The sequence below is a fragment of the Leptonychotes weddellii genome, chromosome 8, assembly GCF_054177405.1.
Source record: "Leptonychotes weddellii isolate Sample4059 chromosome 8, ASM5417740v2, whole genome shotgun sequence".
NCBI classification, from domain to species: Eukaryota; Metazoa; Chordata; class Mammalia; order Carnivora; family Phocidae; genus Leptonychotes; species Leptonychotes weddellii.
The window spans coordinates 63857100-63880467 of record NC_138376.1 but is presented as its reverse complement, the minus strand read 5'-3'; the positions used below and the strand labels follow the sequence as shown (position 1 = coordinate 63880467).

General features: G+C 38.7%; 1 pseudogene across 7 annotated transcripts in view; it reads right to left on the bottom strand.

Annotated features, from left to right (window-relative positions):
* Nucleotides 1–350: 350 nt before the first annotated feature.
* The window catches only part of LOC115939445 (small ribosomal subunit protein eS6 pseudogene), a 195538-nt pseudogene continuing 172520 nt past the window's right edge, over nucleotides 351–23368 (bottom strand). For 5 of the 7 annotated variants that reach the window (XR_014147791.1, XR_014147792.1, XR_014147794.1 and 2 more), the window contains one exon: nucleotides 351–5241. The product of XR_014147791.1 is annotated as a small ribosomal subunit protein eS6 pseudogene, transcript variant X3 (transcript). Of the gene's footprint in view, nucleotides 5242–13871; nucleotides 14074–23368 lie in introns of all 7 variants that reach the window. The other 2 variants (XR_014147796.1, XR_014147795.1) reach the window with 2 other exon arrangements.

Sequence of the window (23368 nt, the reverse complement as noted above, 5' to 3'; positions counted from 1 at the left end):
GCCGAACTTCTTTTTTTTTTTTTTTAAGATTTTATTTATTTGACAGAGAGAGACACAGCGAGAGAGGGAACACAAGCAGGGGGAGTGGGAGAGGGAGAAGCAGGCTTCCCACCTAGCAGAGAGCCCGATGTGGGGCTCGATCCCAGGACTCTGGGATCATGACCTGAGCTGAAGGCAGACGCTTAATGACTGAGCCACCCAGGCGCCCCTGAGCCAAACTTCCTTTCAAAGCATCCTTTTGAAAAGTTTGGTCCATTTTTACTGTTTATAGACATAAATCTCATACTGAGAGCTTGGTCATAAGGCAGAACAAGTCCTTCCACATTTAAATCTCAGTCACAGCATATTAGCTAATGTAATTCTGGATGCTGCATAGGTAATCCCAAAAATCTCAATTCCTAACACAAAAGAATTCATTCTAGTAAAATCTAATAGGGTATGCTATGAGTGGTCTCCCATGAAGTAATATAGCAACCCAGAAACTTTTCATCCACCATTCCTGAAGATAAGAGTCATCAAACTTTTTCTGTAGAGAAGAGCTAGTAATTATTTTAGCCTTTGTGGGTCTAAACAATCTTTATTGCAATGACTCAAATCTGTTGTAGTGTAAAAACAGCCATAGACAATAACTAAACAAACAAGCATGACTGTGTTCCAGTAAAACTTGATTTACAAAAATAGGTGGTGGATTGGATTTGACCCTCAGGCTGTAGTTTGCCAACCTCTGCCCTAGAACTTCAGAGTGTTTTATGTTTAGCCAACTGACAAGGAAAGAGAGAGCATAGATGATTGTGCTAGAGTTTTGGTGAACCAGGCCTGAAAGAGGCAGACGTAACCTCAGTTTCCATTGCACTGGCCAAACCTCAATCATACGACCACACAAAGTAAGACTGAGAAAAGTAGTCTCACTGTTTGTCAAGAGATAGAAGAAATGACATTGTTAACATACAGCAATTCTGCCATGGCATTCTTATTGCCAAATATCAACTTTACAGTTCCTCTTATCTATAGAACACATTTACCAGACTCCCAATCTCTCCCACCTCAACCCCGGCAAAAGGTACCTCCAAAGCCACATTCAGTCACTGCAACCAGTTCAAAAGGCAGGTTCTCCCTTTGAAGCACAGTCTTTCTGTCAGCTCTATCAGGTGGCTCCTTGTGGCCCAGCAGCTAGGACATTAAAGAAATAGTGACTTAAGAACTAAATATTAAGTTGTCTGTCCGCTCTTGTACAAACATTCAATATACAATGGTGAACTAGGGCCATGATATTTATAATAAAATCCCCCATTCAAAATAAGAATGTAAGGCACATAGCAGTTCTTGGTGAATGGGAAAAAAAATCCTGCTGGGCAGCCATAGTGAAGGCCCTCAACCCTGGGATTTGGGAAGTTTCTTACTTACAGACTGATTCTGCTCTCTAGAAGGTACTTCTTTGTTCATTAGTTTCCATGGCTACAGACACTACCTTGGGAAATTCTTCTTTGTCCATTCATCTCCAAGGCCATGACTAAAATAGATATCTGTAGACTGTGCATCTTTTGCAGCCCACTTCCTGCCCAAGGTTGTTTTAAAGTCTCTAACCAGTCCCAAACTTAGAACAGGTTCATGCTTTCTTTGGCCGTAGATTCCCTTAAAAAATCTTGTAGGATTAAAGCCACTTCCAGTCAGTTTTAAATGCCAAATAATCACATCCAAAATTCTTTCTCAGACATAATTCTCCAACCTGTCTTATTTCTTACCTTCTTCACTCCATGCCCTTCTTTCTCTTTCCCTCTCTGTCTTCCCCCTCTCGTTGTTCTCTCTCTCTCTCTCTCACACACACACACACACACAATTTAAGATGATTACATCTGTCTGAAAAAATAGAGTTTGGTGGGAAGGTAACACCACTAAATAAGTTACTGTTTTTATCTGAGAAGTCTTGCTGGTCTTTTTCATTAAAGCCCTTTTAATCTTAAATCTTCTGAGAAGTAGTTGCTGTTTCCAACCTGTAAGGCCCTAATACCTAAAATTTCTCCATTCCCTTGATTCGCTGTTTGAGAACTAGCCAAAACTTGGTCTATTTCTTATTATAATATTTTTCTCAAAATAGTCAATAAGAGTCAATATAATCATAGACCCCCCTCATTTGTGATAGAGCTATAGGGTCCTAGGCAAATATATGTCTTCCAACTCATCACAGGTGATATTTTTATCAAACATTTTGCCGTGGTACAACAGAGCTCTTCAGTCTTCCAGGCAACCATATCTCTTCTTTGCCTTCCACCACCTGACCCTCAAACCAATGATGCACATTTTAATTTTTTGTGTTAATCAGCATCCTACTTTAGTATTAGCTGCAGTGAAAGATAATCTCAGTGGACTCAAAGAAGTTTATTTCTCTCACATGTAGTATAATCATGTGTTGAACAGGCAACCTTCCATGCAGAGATTCAAGTGCTCAGACTCCTTCTATCTTGTATCTCCACTATCACCTGTGACCAGAAAGTCCCGAGCTTCTGGCCAGAGATGAGGAATAGAGAAAGAGATGGTTGTGCTGGAAGGCTTTGCAATCAGACTTCAAAGTACCCATAATCTACCCACATTCCAGATGCCAGAACTCAGTCATTTACTATGTACCAAAAGCTATAGGAGATGAGTTCTGGCACACACATAGCAGTCCCTGCCTCAGACAACTTTAATACTGCTCCCATCATATAATTGGAATATAGATCTCATTATCCTAGAAAATAGGCTGGGAGATCTGGCATAATCAGAAATCAACAATTTTAAGTTCAGGACTTTGATATCTTAGAGTTAGCAGAGGAACTGCAGAGACCAGACAGTCCAACTATCTCATATTACAGATTAATAAGCGAAGGCTCAGATGGGCATAAGGAATCGGTGATAGGTATAGGACTAGAACATTGGTCTCCCCCTACTCAGGTCAGTGCTGTCTTTAATATGCCTCCCTGCCTTATTTCTTCCTAAAGTTGTAAACTTGCTGTAGGCTAATGAACAAAAATGGGATTTTTTAAAACTTTTTTACATACAACTTTTAGTAGATACAAGAAATAAAATGGCATTCCATTAGAAGACAAATAAAATTCTTTGGTCAGAATTTCAGTGGGAATTAGGTTGGTTTATGTGGTCCTAGAGGAGATATATTTTACTCCAAAGAGGAGATAATCTCAATTTGGTCTGAATACTGTTTGTCAGAATTTTTCAATCTGTTTGAACCTAGAAGATCATTCAGATGCCAGCCCTTTATCTATAATGTCATTTGCAAATATCTTCTCCCATTCTATGGGTTGCCTCTTAGTTTTGTTGACTGTTCCGTTTGCTGTGCAGAAGCTTTTTATCTTGATGAAGTCCCAAAAGTTTATTTTTGTTTTTGTTTCCTTTGCCTTTAGAAATGTGTCTTGAAAGAAGTTGCTGTGGCTGATGTCAAAGAGTTACTGCCTATGTTCTCCTCTAGGATTTTGATGGATTCCTTAAAGGTCTTTCATCCATTCTGAGTTTATCTTTGTGTATGGTATAAGAGAATGGTCCAATTTCATTCTTCTGCATGTGGCTGTCCAATTTTCCCAGCACCATTTATTGAAGAAACTGTCTTTTTTCCAAACAGAGGATCATTCAAATGAAAGCAAAGAAGAACTATAGCTTTTGTAAAACTAAACAAAAATGAAGTAAAGAAATGCTTGCGAAAACTTCAGGAAACATCAAGGGGTAATAACTAGCAGAGACTAATTGTTGAAAGAATTAAGAACCAGCTGTACCCTTCCGCTTTGAGCTCTTGTCCAAATCTACAAATAATGGTTTCTTCCCTGCCTCCCTTCTGGGATTCTGGTTAGGGCAAAATGAGATTATATATACAAGTGATTTGCAAGTTGAAAATCAATGTGCAAGAGAAAGATATCATCTTCAAATGATCAGTAATAAATCTTCTACTTTAGTCTTTAAATATCCGTTAAACTATTGTAGCCTATATGTTCCTCAGAGAGCACATATGCACATAGATAATTTGCTAGATTGTTACTGTTTCCATAATTATTGTTTGCTATAAAAGTGTATCTAAACTAAATTTCCAAAACTTTCTCTTCTTAGGTAATTACAAGAGCAACTATTGATCATCAGGGATTAGAAATACAAAGCATGCTTTCAGAAAGGTATTTACAAAATGCAAAATGTATTCAGCTATTATAAATTTTTAAAAAGCTATCAAGGTTAATTAAAGAGTAATAAATGTCATTTAAGAGTGAGGTCTTGGTAAAGCAAATAACAAGATTGATGAAAGATGTATTTGACTACAAATGTCCAAAAGTAAGAAAGGAAGGTGATAACCTAGCAAAATGGTCAAACAGTAATGGGTAGAACCAAGAAACTTAAGCTATTAGTAGCAATTTGGTTGATTAAGAAGTCTGTGGATTCAGAAAATAATCCCTCTTGAGAATTACTCTACATGCCAGTGGATTGGGTTTCGTATTTTCACAGGTTGGTACAAAATACCAAAGACAACATTAAAGAACTGGCCTTTACTGTCAGAGGAACAGATTATATGGTGTTTAAGGGTCTTTACCTTCTGTCATAGATTTTACAATAAAGTATAATTTATAATGTAGAAAGATGGGTTCCATCTATAGCCTGACTCAGAAGAATTGATTCAGAAGAAAACTAATATTGACGAGTTTCCTAGTCCTTATCCAATAAGGCAACCCTCATTTGTTCCCCCATTCGTATCTCTAATTCAAAAATCCATAGAATTTTCTGAATTTTTAGGTTCCAACCTGGAAAAATGCCACGTCCCTGATATCTGTCTGGACACAGACCTAAGCCTCCACAGAAATGTTGGCCCTGCTCATGGTGGTGCTCTATGGAGACACCTCTCTCAAACTGTGCCTCCTTGAGTCAGACTGCCTATTTTAATTTCAGACAAATACTTTAATTTCAGACAAATCATCTTCAATATCTATGAAAAAGGGCCTCAATGCAATGGAACACCAGCAGATAGTCAAGACAAATGGATTTTTCTTAAAAAAAAAAATATGGTGAAGGGCCAATTTGTATTATGAATCCTTCTACCTACAGGCAGTCACAGGTAGGCCTCCAGTTGTCCACTTATCAGCTTCTATGTGTGCCCATATAAGAGTGAGTCCTTTTGATAATATTACTTGGAACTCTGAACAACATTTTTGGTATGACTAATTATGGTTGCCAAAGCTTCTAGAAAATAACAAGAGATCTTCATGCTTGTTGCACCTAAAAATAAAGGAAAGACAGAGATGAAAACAAACATACTAAGATACAATTCGCTTTTCATCAGGGATTCAAACCAAATGAAATAGTTTGGCTCAAATTTTGTTCAGGAGACATTCTGACATTTCAGCTTTCTTCCAATTCAGTGATTTGGGGGAAAAAAATATGCAGGCTCAGTTCTGGCTCAAACCAGTTCAATTGTGGGGGGGAAAAATGATGCATTTATGATTTAATACAAAAGCAATATTTGGGTTTAGTTCAAGATTTAGAAAATTAGTATGGTTCATTCCAGTTTAACGTTTGATTCAAGTTACTATTTTCAACTGTTCATTTTATCAGTTATGGCCCAAAGGAAAAAAAATATATGTATTAACTATTGTCAGAGGTAAATAGGGGGATACTGTTAATGGCTTTGAAAGGAGCCAAGAGTCTCATTTTAGTGTGCAAATTAAGCATAGAATTTCTGTTGTCTGTCACATCATTTAAAGTACATAAACCTACATTTTCAAAAAAACTCATAGAATAAACCTTAGGCACCTTTTTTATTAAACATTTGCTCGTCTCTCTTCTCACAAAGCAACCAAGAAAATTTCTAGGTAGTCTTTTCTAGGTACTTCTAAATTAGAAAATCTTAACTCATTATTTCTCTTATAAACTAAGATTATGCATAGAAATGTTATATATAAACTTTATATCTACTGATATATATATGAATTTGATATCTATGTATACACACATGTATACATACACACACATATGCACACATATATAAAGGGTAGTAGAGAAGGAAGAGTTTTGGGTTCACTGAGAGCAAAAGAAAGGCAAGTGAGCCAAGGAAAAGAGATTGATTTAATGGCTGGGGGTATCTAAGGCTTTTTCTTATATCAAGACCCAATACTTAGAATGTTATTCTATAAGTACATTTGGTGAGGTGATTTATTGAGCTATAAATGTGTGATTTGTTTGCATAGAATTTTCCTTCTTCCATTCAAGAAGGCCTCTCTTTTCCTAACTTTGAGCTCAATGAATAGATTTTCTCCTGGAATGGGAATAAAGGGAGGAGATAAAGTTGAGGGAAAAAATGGAAAAGCATCATTAAAGATCAATAGAATAGCCCCTGCTCCAAACAATATCCCAGCAATGTGGCATAGGAAAATGGCACCATGGTACAACCCCAACCCACATCCACAGTCCCACCCCAGGCCCCCTTTAGAAAGAAAGTAGCAGAACCCCCAAAGCTTCAAGATACTGCAAATCTGTATTAGTTTTCTATTGCTGTTATAACAAATTACCACAAACTGGGCAGCTAAAACACAAATTCACTATCTTATAGCTCTGGAGGTCAGAAGTTCCAGATGGATTTCACTTGGCTAAAATCAGTGTCAGCAGAGAAAGTCTACATTCTTTTTGGAGGTTCTAAGAGAAAATCCATTTCCTTGCCTTTTTCAAATTGTAAAGACCATCTTCTTTCTTTGGCTCGTGGCTCTGTCCTCCATCTTCAAAGCCTTCCTCCATCTTCAAAGCCAGCAGCCTAGCATCTTTGATTCTCTCTCTGACTTCTGCTTCCTTTGTCACATCTTGTTTTCTAACTGTGATCCTCCTGCCTCCCTCTTGTAAGAGCCCTTGTGATTACACTGGGCCCATCTGGATAATCCAGGCTTGTATATGAATGCATCAGGGGTTGTCATGATGAACTGGAGACTCAAGGCCCTCGGCCAATCTCCATATACTTGTAAGTCTTGGGATTCTTGTATAACACTCAAAGGGAAAGGAAGCCACATTAATAACGAAAATGTGAGTGGAGTCAGAATTATGTTAAGATAAAGAAAAATTACAAATGTGACAGTTCTTGTTTGTAATTTTTATGCCTACAGCATATAGTTTTATTTTTCTTCCCTAATCACATTACCTCTCAGTCATCACCATTGCAACTCATTTACTATAATCACATTGACAATTAACAAGTATCTACTAAGCACCTATTATGCATAGAGCACTATAACAAGGAATTGTAAATAATGCAAAAGAATTAGAAAACAGGCATCCTTCTCAGGAAGTAATATGTATGAAAACTATAAGTGAGATTATTTACGGGAAAAAGAAGATAAGACTATGTAGCTTGCTAAAGTATATTCTGCAAATAGTAAGTGTTCCTGGACACTCAGATCCTTCCCATCCTCACTGACTTGGTATTTTGCCTTGCAGACTTCACAGTATTTCCTACAAGATATTCCATGAAAGAGAACTTCTCTGGTCAAGAAAGTTTAGGAACATACTGACCCACCATATTTAATTATTGTAGCAATAGCCCAGAGAAGTTCTACACTAAAGAAATCACTTTTTACTTTAACTATTTCTAAACATATTTATGCCTGCAACCCTTTTCCTCATAACCCTTACCAACATCCCTCTTTGAAAATGCTGATTTAGTGAAATCATGGTCCTTCCTAGGCCATTCATAAAAATGTTTATATTTAAAAACCCAAGCTTCAGCACTACCTACTGGATATTTAATAAATGTTTGCTGAATCATGTGAATATCTAGCGAGATGAATGCTCATCTCTTCAAAACTTTTATTTCCTGTATTTATCAGTTCCATACCAAAATAAGACCAATTCCCTGCAACTCTATGTTTTACCACCTTTAGGATTAAAAATTATCCAACTTTTTGAAACTCTGAATAGATTATATACACTGGTCCTCCTTATGCATAGATATATTTGGAGACAGCATGTTATGGAAAAATAAAATGTTGCAGTCTCCTCCCAGCTCTGCCGTTAACTATGCTGCTAACATGCAAAGCTCATGACCTTCGGGCACTCAACATGCTCACTGGTAAAACAAGAGGATTGAACTACATGGTCTCCAAGGCCCCTTACACCTCTATTCTTTATGCATAGTCTTTATCTAGATACTCATTTCTCAAAGAATTTCAACATAGGGGGCAAGAATTACTTCTCTTGAGGAAACAATACTATCTTCCCACCCCAATATCCCCCACCTCCAATAAGTTGTCTGTGTTCAACAACACTACTTTTTATCATAGATCCTATCAGCTTTCCTGGTGTGATTGCCAGGGAAAGATCTCTGCTTTAGTGCAGTTTATAATCTTACTGAGTATATGAAATGAATTATGCTCCCCTCTCCAAAATTCATATATTGAAGCCCTTACCCCCAATATGACTATATTTGGAGATAGGGTCTTTAAGGAGGTAATTAAGGTAAATTGAGGCTGTTGGAGTATGGCCCAATTCCAATAGGACTGGTGTCTTTATAACAAGAAGAAGAGACACCAGGGCTATACATACACAGAAAAAAGGCCATGTGAGGACACAGTGAAAAGACAATCATCTGTAAGCCAAAGAGAAAGGCCTTAGGAGAAGCCATCCCAGGGGCACCTTGATGCTGAATTTCCAGCCTCCAGAACTGTGAGAAAATAAATTTCTGTTGTTTGAGCTACCAGTCTATGGTATTCTGTTATAGCAGCCTGAGCAGACTAATACATTGAATAAGTATAATCTATATGCAAACAAGAAGCAAAGAGTAAACAATATATGACTCAACATAATCAAATAAGATGTGCATACTTTTATTTGTAGATGGCTTCTATTTGCTAGCTAGAATAATTAGTATGGAGGTAACAGTTTATTCTACACTCACTCATCTATGTGAGGTGATCATATTGAGCATTTTCAACTGTATGCACTAAAACTGACAAGAAGCTTTTCCTGGGCATAGTACACAAGGAAAACAAAGCAGAAAGTGGCACAAACTTCTCTCCCAACCCATTTTCAACATCCCTGGTCCTGAGGTGGGCTGACTAATGGGACCAATGTTTTCCCTTGGTATGGATGTAGTTAACAATGGGTATGATTTTACTAATACCCCTTTAACTTGGGAACTGTGAGTCCTCTTCTTAATTGGTTTATTCAAAAAGAAGTCAGAAGAGTCAATATGGTCTTGTAGTATCATCTGAGCAAGTAAGTTATGGTTCTCAGCCACCCACTTTCTCCCTCTCTCCACCCATCCCTCCCTGCCTCCTGCCCTTACAGCAGGACCCCCACTGTTGCAATCTCCCAAGGATGGGCTGCCTAAAGCAAGGGCTTGCTTGCATTGACTTATTTTCCCCCAAAGACCTACTCAGAGCAGTGGCTATATACTTATTATAGGTTTGGCTATATTATCTTGCTCAGGGACACAAAATTTAAATAATATGAACAATTAAACCACCATGTTGACGGTATTCCTTGATGTTTTTTCCATTTCTAAGCATGCTCATACTTGCTTTCACATCCATTACACCTAAGGTTGGTAAGCACAGCATTATTTAGGAACCTCCTCAGACAGTTCTGGATATGCATGCTCTATAACACCTAGCACAATGTATTACACAGAACTCAAAAAATATGTGTGGATCAAATTTTTAAAAACAGAAGAACTGTATTTAAAAACATTTCACCTTGTTCTCATGTCTGTATATAAAGTATATTAACAGATTTTATTTAAAAAGTCAGCTTTGATTTAAAACTTGTTATTTGCAGGAACTCTTTATTCCAAAGGCAAAAGCTTTTGGTCCTCACTTACAGACTATAGACATTCAGCATCTTGACTTTACACACGTTTCTAACAGCAACAGTAAAAGGAAGTTGGAAATGGGGAGTTTGATGAAGACAGATCTCCTGAAGGTAGAAAGCATGAAAGTGTTCAGTACCTAAAAAGAAGGGAGACAAAGAAGAGGGAGGGGTGTGCACAAGCACCCAGAACTCTAAAAGCAGAATAGCAGTGAGCCATTTCATGTAACGGTGGACAGCTCTCTACATTCCATTAGCTCTTAAGGGCTTCACTGAAGAGCAGCTTTTCATCGAGTGTGACTGAGTCACTGAAAATGTCTAATATCCATTAACAGTCTGTGTATTGGCAGGCAGGGAAAAAGCAATCCAACCAAGTGGTTAAGAAGAAAGTTTATGTACTTTATCTTTTTTAAAGAATCTTTTATGTATTCATTTGAGACAGAGAGATACAGAGAGAGAGAGAGCAGGAGCAGTGGAGAGAGGCAGAGGAAGAGGGAGAAGCAGACTCCCTGCTGAGGGGCTTGATCCCGGGACCTGGAGATCATGACACTTAACCATCTGAGCCACCCAGGCGCCCCAAGTTTATGTATTTTTAAAAAAGAAAATTTTAGTTTCTGGAAATTTACTTTACTTCCTGAAAATGATGGAAACTAAAGTATTATTAAAATTATAGAAAGAAATCAAACTTTACTTAAAAAGTGCACAGGCATATGAAAAATGTCCATTGTGATTTATATTAAAAAATACATTTTTTGTCTTCTATCCCATGCATGGCACAGAACAGCTAAATCCCTGGAATTTCCTAAGTATGGACAGCATAAAAGTATCCTTTTTTATGTTAATGGAATGGGGAAAGCACCTTAGGATGGGAGCTGGTCACCAGAGGATACAACCATGTGACTAGAGGGTTGGAACTTTCAGTTCTCTTCTCTGGGGAGGGGAGGAGAGGGACTGAAGATCGACTTCAATCACTGATGGCCAGTGATTTAACCAGTCATGCGTAACTAATGAAGCCTCCATAAAAACTCAAAAGGGCAGGGTTCGGAGATCTTCCAGGTTGGTGAACACGTTGAGATTTGGGGAGAGTGGTGTGCTCAGAGAGGACATGGAATATAGCAATCTACTGAGTACATTGGTTTTCTGAGTTCTGTGAGCCAATCTAGCAAACTAATTGAACCCAAGGAGGGGGCCCTGGGAACCTCAGATTTATAGCCGATTTGTCAGGAGCAGAGATAACAATCTGGGCTTACTATTGGCATCTAAAATAAGGGGAGTCTTTTGGGACTGAGCCCTAAGCCTGTGGAATCTGCTGCTATCTCCGGGGAGATAGGGTCAGAACTGAGTTGATTTGTAGGACACTCAACTGGTATCAATTCAGGGAGAACTGCCTCGTGGTATGGTGGAAACCTCTCAACACATAATGTTGGAAATGAGTACAGAACCCATACCAAGTCATTGTATATTCATTTTGTCCATTTAATATATTAGTGTGAGCCATTTCTTTTTATATTAATGTTACCTTTTTGTCTGTTTGTTTTAAGTAAATCCTAATTACACTGAAATTAACATACTGGGTAAATAATTTATTTCTATTATTTCATAGGGAAAAATTCAAAAAGTTTACCACTGTCCTTCCAAATAGTTTTAAAGGATTTCTCTTCTGGAGCTTTTCCAATCCCAGCTGTGGAAAATTAATTTCAAAGTGACCAATTCCAAATGATAGAGAACAAACTGAGGGTTGAGGAAGGGAGGTGGTTGAGGAAGGGGCCAGATGGGTGATGGGTATTAAGTAGGGCACTCATTGTGATGAGCACTGGGTGTTGTATATAAACACTGAATTCTACTCTTAAAACCAATATTGCACTGTATGTTAATTAACTAGAATTTAAATTTAAAAAAAGAAAAAAGATACAAATAAATAAAAATAAAATTACTATAAAAATAATAATTAAAAGAAAAAAACAAAGTAATCAACTCCAGCAGCTTTTTGTGAACACCAAAATGTTGTCAGCTCTCTGGGTAGCCTCAGAGCAGTGCTGCATCCTTCAGCATAGTGGACACTGGTTCAAAGTAAGGAGTTAGTACAGGAGAAGGCAGCCAGTGTGCTTGGTGTAGGCCCACCTCCTGCCAAACAGTAAGCCTATCAGGGGAAACGGGTGTGATGGCAGACAAACTCTGATCCTAATCAAGAAACCAGAGATTTATCAGCTCCAGAACTGGTTGTAGGTTTATGGGAAAGGAATTTGATTTTTTAAGACACCTTCACTTGGGATTCTAGATTCAAAGAAGAACCCTCTCAAACAGAATACATCTAAACATCACCTGAGATTATCAGTGAAATTCTGGCCCCAGAGGCGCAAAAGAGCTTTAAGCATCATTTGGGATGATGTGGAACAGGAAAGATATTTTTCTCTGCACGGGCAAAAGAGGTGAGGTTGAAGATGCTGAGTGTTTTGTTGATTCATTCTTTTTCCTCCTATTGCTTAATAGATATAGGGTTTCCATCTGGGGTAATGAAAAAGGTCTGGAACTACAGAGTGGTGATGGCTGCACAACATTGTAAATGTACTTAGTGACACTGAATTGTATGCTTTAAAATGGTTAAAATGATATATTTCATGTATGTGTACTTCACCACAAAAAAACCCCACTATGCACATGAGGGTCTCACATGTGGTTCTCCCCCTAATGCCCCATAAACACACACACACACACACACACACTTAAGAGTTTTTAAAAAGTAGACTAAGGTTGACTTCAGAGCCCTTTTATCCACATCTCTAAACCTACTTTATTTCTTTAGATACTCTTCTTAATTTTTTTTTAAAAAAGTTTCTTCCTTATATAAAATCTAGGTCTCTAGCCCAAGTGTCTAACTGTAGATGAATGGAAAAAGAAGATGTGGCAGAGATCTACAATGGAATATTACTCAACCATAAAAAAGTATGAGATTGTGTCATTAGTGACAATATGGATGGACCTACAGGGTATTGTGCTAAGTGAAATAAGTCAAACAGAGAAACACAAATAAATACCATATGATTTCATTTACATGTGGAATTTAAAAAATGCATAAACAAACAAAAAACAGAATCAGACCTATAAATGGAACAAACTGATGGTTGCCAGAGAGGAGGGGAGTAGAGGGGCTGGGCAAAATGGGTGAAGGGGAGTGGGCTCCCAGTCATGGAATGAATAAGTCATGAGAATAAAAGGCACAGCATAGGGAATATAGTCAATGGTAATGTAATAGCATTGTATGGTGACAGATGGTAGCTACACCTGGAATGAGCATAGCATAATCTATAGAGTTGTTGAATCACTATGTTGTACACCTAAAAATAATGTAACATTGTGTGTCAACTATACTCAAAAAAAAAAAAAAAAAAAAACCTGGGTGTCTGGGTGGTTCAATGGGTTAAGCATTAGATTCTTGATTTCAGCTCAGGTCATGATCTCAGGGTTTTTGTGAGGTCAAGCCCCACATCAGACTCTGTGCTGGGCATGGAGTCTACTTAAGATTCTCTCTTCCTCTCCCTCTGCCCCGCCTCTCTCTCTCTCTCTCAAAAAAAAAAAAAAAATTCTTAACTTATCCAGAAATATCCTCACAGACATATCCAGAATAATGTTTGACCAAATGTGTGTGCACCCCATGACCCAGTCAAGTTGGTACATAAAATCAACCATCACACTACTCTACTGTCTGCCTAGGGCTAGCTAGTTTCAGATGAGGTCTCCTGTCTGAGAGCCTGCCTCTTGCCTAGGGAAATGATACTAGAAAGACCATCCAATATCACCACTCTGCATAATTCATGAGGGCAAAGTATTATCCTATGAGAGATCTACTAAATAGCTTACCCTCAACCAGGAACGCTTCTTTGCAACCTTTTACTCTCATTTACCTGGGCTTGCATCTCTTTTCTTTGCCTTACAGTCCCTCATCCCTAACTTCTGGTCTTGTGCCCCTTGACTCAGGGACCAGTCTCCTAACACAGATCCAATAATTCAATTTTGTCCCTATCCCAAATATTTGTATTTGAACTTTGGCTTCATTATCTTACCCCAAAGGGACCCAAAGACTTTTCAATTCAAATCACAGCCATCCTGTGGCCCATGCCCATGGGCTTCTCTTGAGGCCCTCCTTTCCAAAATTGGTATTTCAACACCAACAGAAAATAAACCGTAGGAGAATGGCCACACGTCTGTGCCTGAACTGATAAAATCTGTCTGGGTTTGAGAATGATTCTATTGAAAAATCCATTTCTGTAAAAGAAAACAAAGGAAAGACTTATACTGAAAGTAAGACTACAAGCAAATAAACATCACAGACATCTGCCAAGAAATGAATTGACAAGCAAGACCACCATTGAAGCTGGGCAAAGGAATGTGGAAAAGGAATTGTTTATGAACTACTGCTTCCAGATTCTGTTCCTATCACTGTGGCCTGCAACATATAACTAATAACTTCTTCATATCCTCATTTTGAAACAAGTTGACTTCGGACATTTTGTCCAGGAGAGCTGTTAAAGGTGGGAATGAGGAGGAATGAGGATGAGAATGGTGGAGGAAAGTGTGAATAATGTACTGAAGAATGGCTTAGAAGTGAAAGAGATTTGATTTCATTCAATTCTGTGTGAATTTAAGTCAGTTACTCAACTTCTCTGTGCCTCTATTCATTCTATAAAAATAGGGATAATAACACAGCAAAGAACTTCTATGAGAATTAAATTAAATAAAATACATACGCCTCCCAACATGCAAGCAAGAGACAGACACATACCTTAATGAGGGTGTCCTGTCCCAATTGTTATTCCTTCCTTTACTACCCTTTTACCACCCCACATGCATGAAAGCTCCCAGTTCCTAGCAGAATGCCTCTAAAATAGTACCTACTTAATAAATGTTGATTTCCTTTTCCTTTTTTGCCACCATTACTAATAAGGAAGAGTAAAACTATGAACCTGCTCTCATTTCTTTCACAGTGAGAAAACTCCATAGGATTCATTTCACAGCTTGTTGACCCTCATAAGTACCTGTGCTCTTCATCCTTGTTCCTCATTCTCACCTTCACCCCCTCTCTCCAAGCACACCTCTAGCTCAGGGCTTCTGATCTGACAGGCAGAGTTAGCATTCTCTGTGAGATCAAAGAAGACTGAAGACCTGATTCTGGAACCTGAACCTCTCAGCCATCAAAAAGGTTTGCCAGTGACAGTTAAATATGGAAGTGAGAACTTTTAATATAAGATCCTTGAAAAGATAGGTTCTTCTCTTCACTTCTGCAGTAGCTCCAGGCTTTCTTTGTGTTTATTTTTTTTTAAGAGATATTTATTTTTGAGAGAGAGAGAACACACACAAGCAAGGGGAGGGGCCGAGGGAGAGAGAATCCTCCAATCTTTGTTTTTAAAATGAATAAAATGTCTGCAGATAAGACATATTGAGCCAAACATTTTGTGCACAGCAAGTTTCTAGCTATGGATAGACTATAATGTAGCAAGACTGTGAAGGCTACTTTCAGCCACAAGTCCCAAAAACCCAATTCAAAGTTGCTTATACTAAAAGGGAAATTTACTGGCCACCAGTTCTAAAAGTCTAGACACGAGGAAAGCTTCAGGATTTGCTTTATCCAGGATCCTCTTCTTTGCTATTTTCTGAGATTTGTCCTCCTCCTAATCAGCTTTTCCTTACACTTGTAGTCCACATACTCATGTACAACAACTTTGGAGAAAAAGAGGCTACTTCCCAAAACTTTCCCAGAAGAGACAGAAAGACAATTCCAGAAAATCTCTCCATTAATTCCATTGGCCTGAACTGGTCACATGACAATCCCTGAGCTAATCACAGACAAAGGACATGAGATGACTCTTAGACTAATCCAGCCAGGCGCTAAAGCTAAAGGTTGCCTCACTTTACCTGAAGCACAGGGATAAGTACTTCAACAACAGCAACAAAAAAATGGGGTGCTGTAATGATGGAGGAGGGGAGAATAGATCCTTGTAGGCATCCAACAGTGAACACGTCAGCCTTTATTTTACACAAATACATCCAATTCCACTTGAATGAGAGTATTACTGAGAACTGGATTTGTATTAACACTGGTTTAACAATAGAGAAAAGAAGTTGATGAGTTCTTTTAGCAAAAATAGCAAACATCCAAATGGCTGACATTCTCCAATAATAGTCAGCTTATGATATCACACACTTCCTCAACTGTTCCATTGTTTAAAATATGCCTGGAGCCTCTCCTTTGGAACTTTCACCTTTTGTTCTCTAAATTTTCTCCCTAGGTGAGCACATCAACTACCACTGGCTTAAACATCATCATCATACTGCCAACTTGCAAATTTCTATCTCAAATCCAAAATTGGCAATCATCTGTTCTAGTACTAACCTTTCCCAATTTTCCAGAAGAATAAGACTCTGGAGGGAGGAATGATTTATCCATAATTAGATGTTCAGTTATCAGTAAAATAGTGACTAGAACCCAAGTTTTATAACCTGGCTCCAAACCTAAAAACCTCTTTTGTTTTCATCAATTGGGCTCTCAGGGTGATTCCATACTCCATACCAGTTACCACCCTTTTACTCTATAGGATTGTCTGGCTCTTTCAAGGCAAACTTTGTTATCCTTAATTTACTTTTAATTATGTAACCTTACAGGAACATTTCCAAAAACTTATAGAAGCTTGCAACTTTACCTAAAGGAAAAGAACGCCAATAAGAGCATTGTGTTCCCTCTAAATCTCAAGCACCCTCAGAAGCTGCTCAATCCAGTCCACTACCCTAATCCACAGGCACAGACCCTACAGATATTTTAGTCATTAGAGATCAGTTCTGCCATTCTGAATGCCTGCTACTAGAAATGTCTAGTGACACGTTACAGTTGGCTCACATCAGTGGAATGATGACTCAGTAATTTAATGCACTGCCATTAAATTTAACAGGATCAATTTTTGCTTGCTATAGAGAAAAGAAAAGCTAACATTTACTTAAATAGACTCTTAGATAAAAATTGTCAGAGATGGGACTTAACAACCTGCGCTTGTGGCAGGCTCACAAATCCCAACCTATAACTTGTCAGTATAGAGCCAACCTCATTTGTTCAGTCAAGAGGAGCCTTATAGCTGGAGAGTCAGTACTGAAGACTGTGTAATGAAGAGGAGAGTCTTTTTATCTCTCAGATATGCTGACTGCTGAACTGACTCTGTAAGGTAGAGATGCCAGGCCAGTGCTATCCAATGGGAATATAGGGCCAAGTCACAGATTCAAGTCATATGCATAATATTAAATTTCCTAGCAGCTCCATTAAAAAAACAGAAACAATGTAATTAATTCTAACATTGTATTTTATTTAACCCAATATATCCAAATTATAATTTTAGTGTATGATAAATATAAAAATTATTAGCTATACTACATCCTTTTTTGCACTAAATTTTTTAAATCTGGTGTGTATTTTAAACTTAAATCACATCTCAGTTTGGACCAGCTACATTTGTAGGTCTCTGTAGCCACATGGAGCTAGTGGCTACCATACTGGAAGCACAGTGCTGGACAAATGCTCCTCCAAGCCCCAGAGATTCCTATAGCCAAGTGCCCACCTCTCTCTTTGTAGAAGGAAAATCAGTCTCCATTGGATGGACTGTGCTCTGCACCCTGAAGGGTTTTCCTCCCCTCTAATTAAAGGGATCTCAGGGTGCCTGGGTGACTCAGTTGGTTAAGCCTCTGACTCTTGACTTCGGCTCAGGTCATGATCTCAGGGTGGTGAGATAGAGCCCTGTGTTGGGCTCCATACTCAGAGGGGAATCTGCTGGAGATTCTCTCACTCTCTGCCCCTCACCCTACTCTCTCTCTCTCAAATAAATAAATAAATCTTAAAAAAATAAAAAAGTAAAGGGATCTCAGAGAAGTGTTTCTTGGGTTTCTGCTTTTGTGCTCCTGAACTTCTCAGTTATTCTCCTTTGTGAGCATGGGAGGTATACTTCACTTGTGTTGGACTTCCTGACCTCCCTGAGCTCACAGGTAAAGCTCAGAGGATCCTGCCAGAGCTGCAAGAGTCTCTGCCTCATGCTACCTCTGTTTCAAACTCTGTGCAAAGGATAAAATGACAAGTCCTGCAACTATCAATAGACAGAGATCTAGCTTTTGGTTATTCATTCTTTGAGTGCACCAATCACAAGACTTGCTTCTCCAAATAGTCCTGCCTTATTGTTTCTCTACTGACCAACTAGCTGGCTTACTAATAAGAACTAACATTTATTGTGTGTTCCGTGCACAATTTTAATTTGCTAAGTCTTCATAATAAGACTTCATGGGTACTATTATTAACTTTATTTGGTAAATAAGGTAGTCTTATTTGGACTACTTAGGCATATTAAGTGACTTGGCCAAGGTCACACAGTCCACAGCAGAGCTGGAATTCAGTCCCAGCTCAGAAGCCTACACTCCCAAACACTACATTCTACACTGACCTGCTCACTAGCTTCTGGATTCACCCCTTGGCTTTATGATCCACATCTTGTCCTGACTTCTTGGTCTAGCAACATCCCACTGAGATGAGCTCTAAATCTTGCCTCTTCTAGCTCTGTTCCTGGCTATGTATAAAAACCTTATAGAAGAACTAGCACTAGCCCCTCTCTCCACCTTAATCAGCATCTGCTGGACTCAGAGTTCTCACTGGCTTTCTACACCAGATTAAAGGCCCTTGACATACACCTAGATGCCAGAAAACAGGAAAGAAGTGCACAGAGCAGCATTCATTTAACAGTTATTTACCAAGACCTTTTGCATGTTGCAGAAGATGCTGAGAGCTGGGGCTGTAGCAGAAGAAAAGAATGTGATGATCTCTGCTTTCAGGGAGTTTATATTTTAGTGAGAGGAGAAATACAGTAAATAAATAAACCCAAAAACTGAACCAAAGGAAAATTATCTACATGTGCCTAAAACCCCTAACACCTTCATGCATGTGTTAATCTCTTCATAAATCCTAGGAAATTAATGGAATTAACAGATTGAAACTATTTTCTGTTTTTCTTAAGCAAAGAAGGCTAAGATAGGTTGCGCATCGGCCCCCCAAAGGAAGCCTCAGCCTATAGGTTTTTTTGTTTAGAAGTCTTGCTTTTTTGTTCTTTATATATATATAAATTACAAGGAAACTTTTATCTTTGTAACCCAAATAAAATAAAGCAAAATGGAAATTGGATGTCCCCACAGACCCATAATTTCTGTCCTTGGATAATAAATGAAAGGGTTTGTCATAGGTAGGATGCCTCTGGGACAGAATAATCTGAGATGGGGGTTTGTGTGTGGGTGAATTATTGGTCATGCCCTTGGGAATAATGAGCAGTGATGTAAATGGAAGTGAAGGAAGTAGGAGTGGGCAGAGAAGTTGAAGTGTGATGCAGTTACCTACCCATAAGGAACATTGGAGCTGATGATCCTTCAAAAACGTCCCAAATTGAGACAATGGGACAAGATCTTCAACAACCAGTCTCTGAATGGGATCTCCCCTAGGGAGGGTGAGTATACTTGGGCAAGACAGCTCCTTCTAATGAGAGCAGATCCTGGGGAAGGATTCAGTTGTGCCTGTCAGCAAGCAAATCTTCCAGCAGTTGGGGAAATGAGCCTCAATACTGAAGGGCAGATCTGAGTGGCATACCCCAGCATCCCCTACAAGCTCAGAACATCCACCGTTTTTCCTTGAACAGTTGCTGAGTTTCCCCACAGAGACTTGAATATGAATTGTGTCCTGGTGTCCACATTTGTCACTATGTAAACCACCCTAGGAATATCCTAGTCCCGACTATTTGTCTAGAATATCAAAGAATCCAACCTTGTCAACAAATGGTGATTGAAACCCTTTAATGGCTTTCTGTCGCTGAAGACAATGCAATGTCTATCTCAAGTACAGTCTACTCTAGAAGAAAAGGGGGTATACTAATTTTGGCATACCTAAATAAATGTAGAAATAATAGGATAGAATGAAAAGAATAGAGGGTGGTCAGGGTAGGCCCCTCTGAGAAGGCAGCGCTTAAGATGAAAATTGAATAATGAGAGTCAGCCATGAAAATATCTCAAGAAGAGGGTTCTCCTTAGCAATAACAGCAAGTGCAAAGGTCCTGTGGCAGAAATATTCCACATTCTCTAATATTTCATATTCTACAAATATTTTAATATTTAACTAAGAAAAGAAAAAAGGCAAGTGTCAGTGGCAGCTCATGAGTTGGAGGAGAACAGTATGAAATAAGATTAGAGATATAACTGAAGAACAGATTATCTATTCGACAATGATTTACTGAGTACTTACTATGTGCTAGGCACTGTTCTAAATTCTGGCAGACATAGCAACAGACAAGTAGAGCCTTATAGACTTTGGTAAGGAATCTGGATTTTATTCTAAGGCAAATGAAGGTCACTGAAAGATTTTAAGCAAGTGAGCGACATGGTCTAAATTATTTTCCAAGAAAATGATTTTCCCTGCTTTCTGAAGACTAGACTTGAAGAAGGGTGTCTATCTAAGAAGAAATGCAGTAATCCAGAAACTGACTATAGTAATTTGGGCTAAGGTTGTATGGAAAGATGGAGACAAATAGATGGATTTGTTCAAAATAGATGGATATGTTCAAAAAGCAAAACTGATAGAGATTGCTGGTGGAAGAGACATATAAAATGAAGGAAAGAAGACTCAAGGCTAACTCCTAAATTTTTGGTGAGAGCAGCTGGATGGATAGACAATTGTGTTATTTACTGAGAAAAGGAAGATAGAAGCACATTTACAGATAAAAATCAATTTTGATATTAACTTTGGCATCTCTATTGCATGCCAGATGGAAACATCAGATAAGCAGTTTCATATGTGAACTTAGATTTTAGTGGAGAGAGTTAAAGGTATAAATTTTGGGGGCACCTGAGTGGCTCAGTCTTAAGCGTCTGCCTTCAGCTCGGGTCATGATCTGGGATCGAGCCCCGCGTCGGGCTCCCTGCTCGGCAGGGAGCCTGCTTCTCCCTCTCCCACTCCCCCTGATTGTGTTCCCTCTCTCGCTATATCTCTCTGTGTCAAATAAATAAATAAAATCTTCTTTTAAAAAAAGATATAAATTTTGATGTCATCAGCATATAGATGGCATTTAAAACCAAAGTATTGATGGGATCGTTGTATTAGTCAGCTCAGACTGCCATAACAAAATAGCATAGACTAAGTGGCTTAAACAACAAAAATTCATTTTTTCAGTTTTGAAGACTGGAATTCCTAGATCAGAATGCTAGCACAATCAGATTCTGGTGCGGCCTTCCTTCCTGGCTTGCAGATAGGTGCTTTCTCACTGTGTCCCCATATGGCAGAATGACAGCAAGCTCGAGAGAGAGAAATCTCTTCCTCTTCTTGAGGCCACAGTCCTATCAGATTAGGGCCCCACCTTTATAACCTCATTTAATCTTTTTGTTGTTGTTATGGCTGTTGCTGTTCACAGCAGCTTTATTTACAATAGCCAAAAAGTGGAAACAACTCAAATGTTCACCAACCAGTGAATGGAAAAACAAAATGTGGAATACCCACACAAAGGAATATTCTTCAGCAATAAAAATGAATGAAGTAACCATAATGCAGCAAAATGGATGAGTCTCAAATGCATTATGCTCAGTAAAAGAAGCCAGACCCAAAGACTGCATATACAATTCCACCTACATGAAATGTCCAGAAAGGCAAATCTACAGAAAGAGAGTATATTAACAGTTGCCTGGGGTTGGTGGTGGGAATGGAAAATAACTGTAAATGAGCATAAGGGACCTTACTGGAGTGAGGAAAATGTTCCAAAACTGAATTATGGGGATGGTCATACAACTTTGTAAATTTAATAAAAACCATTCAATTGTACATGAAGTTGTTTATTTGAAATAAATGTTTTCTAAATGGAGCAACAGGAAGGAAAGGACTGTGATGTCTGAGAGAAGAGAACAAATGAGATGACCCCCACAGCCCCACTCTCTGTCTAGAAGCTATTTCTGACCTGTAGGTGCAGAAAGGGGGAACCAAACAGAGTATTCCCTACCAAAGACCCTATTTCCAGATACAGCCATACTGGCAACCACTTCAACATATGAATTTTAGGAGGGGACACAATTCAGTCCATAGCAATCACCTAAGAAAAGAATATGGGTAGAAGAAAGACAAGGGACCAGAATGAGCCCTCATAGGATATTCTAACATCGTAAAAGGAAGCCAGAAACAGATTGAGAAGCAGCAGCTGATGAGATAGGAGGAAAAAAGAAGAGTATCATGAGACAGAAACCAGCAGAACAAAATGTTTTGGGAAAAGAAGGAAGTGTTCTGTGGCATGCTTCTGAAAGTTGCTCCGAGATAAGAACAGAAAAATGGACATTGAATATGGCAAGATGAAGGTGATGTTGACAAGATCCCTTTCAACTGGCAGAGGGATGGAAATCAGATTAGAGCAGGCAGAAGAGGGAACAGGAGGTGAGGACGTGGAAACCGTGAATACAGACAAGTCTTTCCAGTGGGTTTGCTGTAAAGGGGAACAGAAAAATGGGCTAGTAGCTGTAAGAGGCCATGGGGTAGAAGGGAGAGAACAAACGGCACAGTCCTAACATTGTAGTTTATCCTCAGAGTCCCTTTGCTCTGCCTACTTGGTGGACCTTCCTTAAGTAACACTCTCCTTGTCTATGTCATGCCACAACTCCCCTTATTCCCCCTACTTTCCTAGTAGAACAGCATAGTCATCAAAAGCCCAGACTCTAGAGCCAGAATCTCAGTACTACTATTTACTAACTTTGTGACCATGGACAAGTAACTTACCTTCTCTGTGGCCTCTGATTTTCCACTTATGAAATGGGGTTGATAATTATAATAGTGCCTTCCACACAGAGTTATTATAGAGGTTAAACTAGTTAACAGATTCAAGTGATTAAAATAGCACATGGCAAGTGCTATAAAACTATTTGTAAAAATAAGTAAGTTTAAGGGCACCTGGGTGGCTCAGTTAAGCATCCAGCTCAAGGTTTCAGCTCAGGTCATGATCTCAGGGTGGTGAGATCAAGTCCCGCCTAGGTTCTGTGCTTAGCTTGGAGTCTGCTTGGGACTCTCTCTCTCTCTCTCCATCTCCCTCCCCTTTGTCCCTCCCCCAGCTCACACACACGCACATCCTCGCACACTCTCTCTCTCAAATAAATAAGTGAAATCTTTAAAAATAAATAAATAAATAAATTTATACTTTATAAGAAGATGCCTTACATTCATTACTGGCTTAAAGTGGACACTATGTGCATTACTTCTTCATTCTTACTACATAATAAAATACTCTTAAGTATCTAGTTATATATGTGTGTTGTGTCCATCACCAAGGTTCTTCAACAAAGAGTTTGCCTTTCCTTTTCCATTTATAATATCTTATAGCTCTCTAAGAGATCTACATGTGTATAAATCTGCTACTTTTATTTAGAGCCTTAAAATGATAGACCAAATTAAAACCTTAGTTCATGTTTTCCCCATGTTATTAATAAAACCAAAGTTTAAAAAAGTATACCAAAGATAGAAAAGTAGGGATCC